Source organism: Mirounga leonina, unplaced genomic scaffold (assembly GCF_011800145.1).
Source record: "Mirounga leonina isolate KUSES-001 unplaced genomic scaffold, KU_Mleo_1.0 Mir_174, whole genome shotgun sequence".
In the NCBI taxonomy this organism is placed as follows: Eukaryota; Metazoa; Chordata; class Mammalia; order Carnivora; family Phocidae; genus Mirounga; species Mirounga leonina.
Genome location: NW_023270451.1, coordinates 56,727,812 through 56,735,586, shown reverse-complemented (window position 1 = coordinate 56,735,586; position 7,775 = coordinate 56,727,812). Strand labels below are relative to the sequence as shown.

General features: G+C 38.4%; 1 long non-coding RNA gene across 1 annotated transcript in view; it reads right to left on the bottom strand.

The window, feature by feature from the left end:
• Nucleotides 1-5,137: 5,137 nt before the first annotated feature.
• The window catches only part of LOC118021373, a 34,620-nt gene continuing 31,982 nt past the window's right edge, over nucleotides 5,138-7,775 (bottom strand). Inside the window, exon 3 of the long non-coding RNA XR_004682151.1 lies at nucleotides 5,138-5,833. This is a non-coding gene — a long non-coding RNA (uncharacterized LOC118021373). The remainder of the gene's footprint in view (nucleotides 5,834-7,775) is intronic.

The following is a 7,775-nucleotide window of genomic DNA, read 5'->3' as shown; positions in this document are numbered from 1 at the left end:
ATAATAAAGCTTGTGTCTGTGGTCCACTGCTGGTGAAATGACCCAATAATATATCAGAACAGTAGCTTCTAATTTTGATAGAGAACACATTTGGCTTCCAAGTTTTTAAATCAAGGCCTTTTCCACTTGGTTGGGTACCAAATGCATTACACAGATTCTCTTTACATATAAGAATATTATCTACTGTTGTGGGCAGATTTAAGTGTAGTGCTAAGGGCAGCCTAATTAGATTAAGCTTGTCCTTATTGCACAAGCATAAATTTAAAAATTACGTTAAACCGCTGTTAGAAAATTTAAAGTAATAATTAAAAATAAGTTTTAATCCATTAGCACGGAAATTTTATTTTTAACCTGACCTTTCTTGGTTGTATTTTGTTTTGTTTTATTTTGTTTGTCTTTTAAAAAAATTCATCTTTTTGCTATTATTAATAAAAGACTTATTTAGTATTTGTTTAAAAGTTCCTTATATGGGGTGCCTGGGTGGCTCAGTTGGTTAAGCGACTGCCTCCGGCTCAGGTCATGATCCCAGAGTCCTGGGATCGAGTCCCACATCGGGCTCCCGGCTCAGCAGGGAGCCTGCTTCTCCCTCTGATCATTTCCTCTCTCATGCTGTTTTTCTCTCTCTCTCTCAAATAAATAAATAAAATCTTTAAAAAAAATGTTCCTCATATGGGGCACCTGGGTGGCTCAGTCGGTCAAGCATCCGACTCTTGATTTCAGCTTAGGTCATGATCTCAGGGTCCTGGGATGGAGCCCTGGGCTCAGCAGGGAGTCTGCTTGAGATTCTCTCTCCCTCTCCCTCTGCCTCTCCCCTCCCTTGTGCATGCACGTGTGTGCTCTCTATCTCTCTAAAATAATGAATAAATAAATGTTTAAAAATTCTTTGTATGTCCTATCTCAAGGTTTTCCATCAGTGTCTCAGATTGGCCTATAGAGGTGTTTCACATTTCACATTTCAGAGGCTCCGTTTGTCTATGTTTTATATATTAGTTATCTGCTGTATATAGCGAGTATCTGTTTGGGGGGAAAGGAGGGGTTCTAAACTAAATGAAGTTTTCAAACAATTACAAATTGAGAGTGTTTTTAGTCCTCATTTCATAAAATTTTGGAAGGAGTATATTGGCTTGTTATGAATATATGTTTCCTATAATAAAGTCATCTGGCATTTGGTTGAGATGTCTAGCTTTTATATAGGACTGTTTAGTAAATATAATCATCAGTTTTATAGAGTCTATATAAATATAGTGCTTGCTAGTGTCCGCATGCAGTTCCTTCTTTCCTTTGGAGAAAGCAAGTTCTCTAACCATAGTTTTATTGAATTGCTTAGATAGACAAGTTACAATGTATATGGTGTTCTTGGAGAATAAAAAAAAGCACAGTTGAGTATATCCAACTTCCAATTTCTGAAAGAAAAAAAAAAAAAAACACTGTATTAAACTGTCCATAAAATCTGTTTCTAGGAAAGTAAGTTTTATTTGCATCACTGAGCGAAGGAGTAGGGTTTTTATTTTTTCTGCAGAAGCCCCACAGAGACTGGCTCACATTACCTGCTGTGATGTTACTGTGAACGGAACACAGGTACCCTTCAACAGATTCATCCTGGAGATCGTGTGAGTCATCATATACCTTCCCTCCTCCCGTCTGGAACCCCTTAGTATTCTGGTGACCAGTCAGTTTGAATGGTCTCAGCTATTGATACTTTAGGAAGGGAGTCTAAAAATTAGGAAGACAGATTATATATGTGTATATGTGTGTGTGTGTGTGTGCGTGTGTTTGATACATAGGTCTCCTTCCTGCTGTGTGACTTTGGACAATTCATCGAACTTCCCTGAACATTGGTTTCCTCAACCATGAAAGAAAGGGAGACAATAAAGCATTCTTGTGAGCATTAAATTGGTTCATCTATCTTAGGATTATCTTACGGTCCAGGTGTGAGTTAGGTGCTCATTAAGTTGGTGAAGGCAGCTAAATATTGTAGCGTCACGTTGGAACACAGACACGTTGTCTGACGAGCACAACTAGAGAAGAGCATTTGTTGATCCAAGTATTAAGCCCCCGATTAAGCTGGAAGGAGAAAACTATCTAGTTTCAAGATGAGCTCACTATCATAATGGCCCCAAATATTTCTTTCTGAATATAGTATGCTCAAATTCTATATATTTATTTCTTTAAAAGAGAACCAAAAAATGGCTGTAAGTAAATTTTCACTTGCTTTTCTTAAAAGAAAAAGCCAAGTAAAAAATACCTGGTATGCTTGATTCCATATATATTATAATTTTCCATAAACTCAGAAAACAACCTTCACAAAGTTACTTATTTAAGTCTTATGGAAACTGAAACATTGACATGATATTACTCCCAGGAGCCTAGAGGAATCTTTCTAAAACTGTGAAGATGGCATATTTATATTTATACTCATGAGTGTGAAATCTTCAGCATTTTTCTTAAATTTTGAGCCTAGTCTCTAGTTAATCTGTAGAGCTTAATGTGTAAAACAAAATAGCCCACAGAACTGCTTACAGATCAGCAAGACCATTTGGGGTTAAAGATAGAAATCACAGCCATGAGCTAGAAGTTGTGCTCAGTTCTTGACCAATCTTTCCAATATCAATGATTCTGCCTTCTCAGGTGTCCAGGGCCCACATCTAAGTGACCCTCACAAGTATTTCCTCAACTAGCTCTTTACAGTGTGATATTCTACATCCACTAACCTCCCTCCTTGGCTCCACCATGACCTGATTCTCCTGAGACTCATTGTTTCATGGATTATGTGTGCTACTAGTAATAACTAACTAACATCTGAATTAGTTCATGTGATTCCTTTCCCAAATAATACAGAAAATTGTAATGAATCTCCATAAGAAAATGGCCAGTTTCCCGTTTTAGTCTCTTTCAAAGTTTCACTAGAAAAATAATATGGAGCAAGCCCAAAATTTGAGAAGTCTTTAATAATAATCAAAGCCACCTTCCACTAGATATAATCAGGCCTTTAATAAGACACAGGTGACATTTCTTCCCCCACACTCCCAGTATCTTCTGTTGTAGAAGAATCATAGTGCTGTCTATGTCCCCTGCCTCCCACCCACCTTAAATACATCCGGTGTTCTGGGAGAGTGTCAGGTGCAAAAAGGATGAGCAACCAAATATTGAAATCATTACAAGGGAGCATATGGTTAAATTTCAAGGATCATTTAGAAACATGTTATATCTGAAGGCTTTATGAAGAACTACGTGATTTCTCACCTTGTGCTTTCTCCATATGGAAAGATAACCTTACAAACACTTGCCCTAAAAAAACAAAAACAAAAACACTTGTCCTATGAGATTGTGCCATTGAAGACAACAGGGATGGAACTAGAGGGCATTATGCTAAGTGAAATAAATCAGATGGAGAAAGACAAATATCATATGACTCCACTCATTAAGTGGAATCTAAAAAAATGAATAAACAAACAAAAAGCAGAATCAGAACTCTAACTACAGAGAAGAAACTGATGGTTGCCAGAGGGGGGAGGGGGTGGGAAGTTGGGCAGAATGGGTGAAGGGGAGAGGGAGATGCAGGCCTCCAGTTGTGGAATGAGTAAGTCACGGGAATAGAAAGCAGATGATACTGTAATGGTGATGGAATGGGACAGGCGGTAGCTACCCTTATGGTGAACATGGCATAATGTATAAACTTGTCAAATCACTAAGTTGTATACCTGAATGTAACGTTGTGTGTTAACTCTACTGTTTTTTTTTTTTTTTTGAAATGTCAGTATCAAAAAGCAAAAACAAAAACAAAAAACTTATCCTAAAAAATTTGCTATCTTTTCTTCACGGGAGCCCCAGTTGTCCCTGTTAACTCATGAAAAAAAAAATCAAAACAATTGAGTTATCTGGATAACGAGTACTTCTTTAATTTTATGTATTTTTTACCATTAATCAAGATGTTTGTCCCATCACATTTTAGTCCATTAGGAACTCATTCTAACAATTTTCTTCCACGGGGGAAAAGAAGGCTCGAACAAGTGTTTACTAAGAACCATCTCTTTGTGTTGTGCTTCCAAGGCATTTATAACTATTGTTGAAATAGTTTGTCAGAGGACACTGAAGAAGAGATCTGGAAGTTGCTTCCCAAAACAAGAGTTAGAGCTTGTCTGCTATTTTCACAATTCATTTTTAAAAAATAGAATTGTGCTGGGGCGCCTGGGTGGCTCAGCTGTTAAGCGTCTGCCTTCGGCTCAGGTCATGGTCCCAGGGTCCTGGGATTGAGCCCCGCATCGGGCTCCCTGCTCCGCGGGAAGCCTGCTTCTCCCTCTCCCACTCCCCCTGCTTGTGTTCCCTCTCTTCCTGTGTCTCTCTCTGTCAAATAAATAAATAAAATATTTAAAAAAAATAGAATTGTGCTAAAAATAGAATAAACAATAGAATCAGGTAGACCTGGGTTTAAAGGACATAATATCGTCTATTTACTCACTGTGTGACCCTGGAAAAGTTACTTTTAACTTTTGTACTTCTCAATTTCCACATCTGTAAAATGGAAAAAGAAATAACTATTTCTCAGGGGATCCAGTAGGCACCGAAGGTGATAATGTGCCTGGCAAGTAGTAAGCAATTTATAAATGTCAGTTTCTTCACACTCTCACTCCATTAATTGACAATTAAGTACATTTAATGTTTAAATTTGCAAAGGAGTTTAGTGTTTTTCAGTTACAAGTTGAAATCACGATTCATAAATGTTTTATAACCAATTTAATATCAATCAAAATATTCTCACCATTAGAGTCCCATGTTGACAAGATTTCATTTTAGATGTCTTTTTCACTATTACAGAGCATATGTATGGAAAAATATTCCAAACTTTAATTATATTTGCTCAGTTCAGATGGATTTATGCTGCAGCTGCCTCAATTTGGGCCTTTTCTCTAGGTTCCTGCAATAACCTCCCGGCAGCTTTCCTTGACTACAGAGCCAGCTCCGCCATGTTCATCTGCTCCATGGTAGCCATCCTCTGCACTGGGTCTCCCAGACACTTGGGATTATCTCTCTACCATGCCCCAGAATCTTCAAGAGTTCCCCATTACCGAAAGATTACCTGGCATCCAAAAGTAATTTCTCAGCCTCCCTTTCCCATTGAACTGACCTACCTGTCAGGTATCCTCACATTCTCCCACGCAGCCACTTCAAGAACCAAACACCCACACTGGCTGTTCACAGTGCTGCAAACTCAACATGTCTTGGCTGTTCTCACCACCATTGTACAAAGAATTCCTTTGGTAGGGAAGTACCCTGAGGCACCCTATCCCCAGCCCCATTTTTGTCAATGTCATCAAATTCATTTAAATCTTACTATTCTGAGAGGCTCCATGTCCGCTGAAGGCCAAGTGAGCTTTCAAACCAACCCTCCTGTAGATAATAACTCTTAACTTTAGACAAATATATACACCAAAAACCAAAAGCAGGAAGACTCTGAGACTGACACTTGATGGAAGGGAATAGCACCTGGTGAGTTTTTATTTTTACAGGTCCCAGCCAGAGAAGAGGCTGCAGTCTGCACCATGGAGGTGCCAAAATTCTGATAGAAACCCACAGTTTGTATGGTTTGAAGAACCAGGATAGAGAATTCAGGGAAACCATAGCCACTCAAAAGTAAGAAGGAATCCAGGAAAGAAGAGAGCCAGGGAATAGGAGCCCCCACTTCTCTGTGTTGACTCTGCTCCAATCTTTGGCTAAGCCACGAACAGCTCATTCACTGGGCAGGATGAGGTATCGCAGCCAAGTCTGAGGGAAGGAACCGTGAGTGGCTGCTTGGAGCCTGAGTCTGCAGTTTGAGTCCAGCCAGGTTAATCGTCTGCAAAAACAGGCAAAAATATGTCAGTACTTTTCAGGGGATTATAATCAAATTCAGAGTCTTCAGAACAACCTTCACAGTGTCCAGGATGTAATTCAGAATTGCTCAAATAGGAAGAGCAGGAAAATATGGCCCCTTCTCAAAAGAAAAGAAATCCACGAAGACTGAGCCTGAGACCATTTACATGTTGAAATTAGGTCAGATTTTAAATCAGCTATTATAATGCTGTTTAAGAACATGAAGAAAATTATGTCTGCCAATGAATTGAAATATAAAGAATTATTTTAAAAGAGCCAAATGGATGATTTTAAACTACAAAATAAAATATATGAAATCAATTATGCCTTTCCAGGAAACTTACCTAGATTCTCGTCTTTTAGTTAAAATTAACCTTCTCTTCATTCACAGATTGATATTTGTCCTTCTATTATAGCAATTTGTGGTCTTACTTTTGTGATTTATTTATGTACATCTCTTACTCTCTGATTATAATTCCTGGCATCATTCATTAAATATTATCCTCCAGCAGCAGAAACCTAGTACACGTTCTCAGAATTGGCAACACTGGGAAATGGTTACCATCTTGTGCACTGGAGTCAGCCGACCTGTGTTTGATTTATACTCCAGCAATCCTACTTAACTCATCAAAGGCTCCATTTCCACATCTATAAAACCACAAGAATAATAATTGTGAAAATTAAATGAAGTAATGCATAGAAAGCACTTAGCACATTTGCTAATTTATTCTACAAAATGTTTTGACCACCCACCCATTATGGAACAGGCATTCTGCTAGGTGTTGGAGATAGAGCAGTAAGGACCTTGTAAGGCCCCAACCTTCTTGGAGTTCATAAATGAGAGAGGGGAGACATTAAATAAGTAAAGAAACAAACATAATTGCTCTATATTTAATAAGTGCTGTGAAGGAAATAAATACCAACTGAATAGAAGGAGTTAATTCAGTTCCAGTTTAATGAACGGTGGTTATTTTGTTATTATTATATAATTTTTTGTTCCCCACAGCACTACGCCCATGCTCTGGAGAAAGTATATGTGTAATGAACATTTGTTAAATTTACTTTCTAGTTGCTTAATTTGCATTAGCTACTTCTTATAATAATATGAAAGAAAGGGCTATGGGCTAAATGGTACGTCCATAGCCAGACTGGCCCAGCACAACATAGGGCATCTGCTACTCTTTCCCTTCTGAAGGTCTAGACCATTTTAGAAGGAGAAAGTATTTGTTTAAATGCAATGTAATAAATTCAGTAATTAAATCTAAGGGAACGGAGATGTGGTGCTCAAGGGAGTGACAAATTTGAATTTGACTAGCCAGATTGTTTGTCCTTGGAGGAGGCATTAGCAGCTAATCTAGGGAGGGAAATTTGTTGTTAAAAGCAAACATTAGAATATAATAACTAAACAAGTGGTTTGACATGTGGTGCATTAATTGTGCTAATTGTAGGTTAAGAAGAGGTAGATCTCACACTGCTAAATGTTGATTACAAGCTGGAAATTGCTGCATAGGAATTGTGGTTCTGTGCTTTAGCGAAAGAGGTTTGCTTTTGTTTGAGTCTGTTTGGGTGCGGGGTGGAGAAGCATTGCTAGAAAACAATTAAGTTGGTTTGTGACACTAGACCCCTTAGGGAGAGTTTCAGGGGACTGCTGTGATTAAGCCCTTAGGACACAATTTCAAACAAGCTTTTCTCCATTTGAGGTCTCTAACATTTATCCCACTCCCTCTCTGCAACTCACAAGGCACACTTAAGCTCACAAACACAGACTTTAAAAAAATAATAGTAATGTGCACAAAGCCTGTGCGTTGCTGGGAATGCAAGTAAGCACCCATGAAGAAACATAACAAACAGCGCTAATTATTTGTTTTCTTTCGAAGAGTACCGACCGAGGTAGAAACACCACGGAGTTATCTCTGCCTTATTTC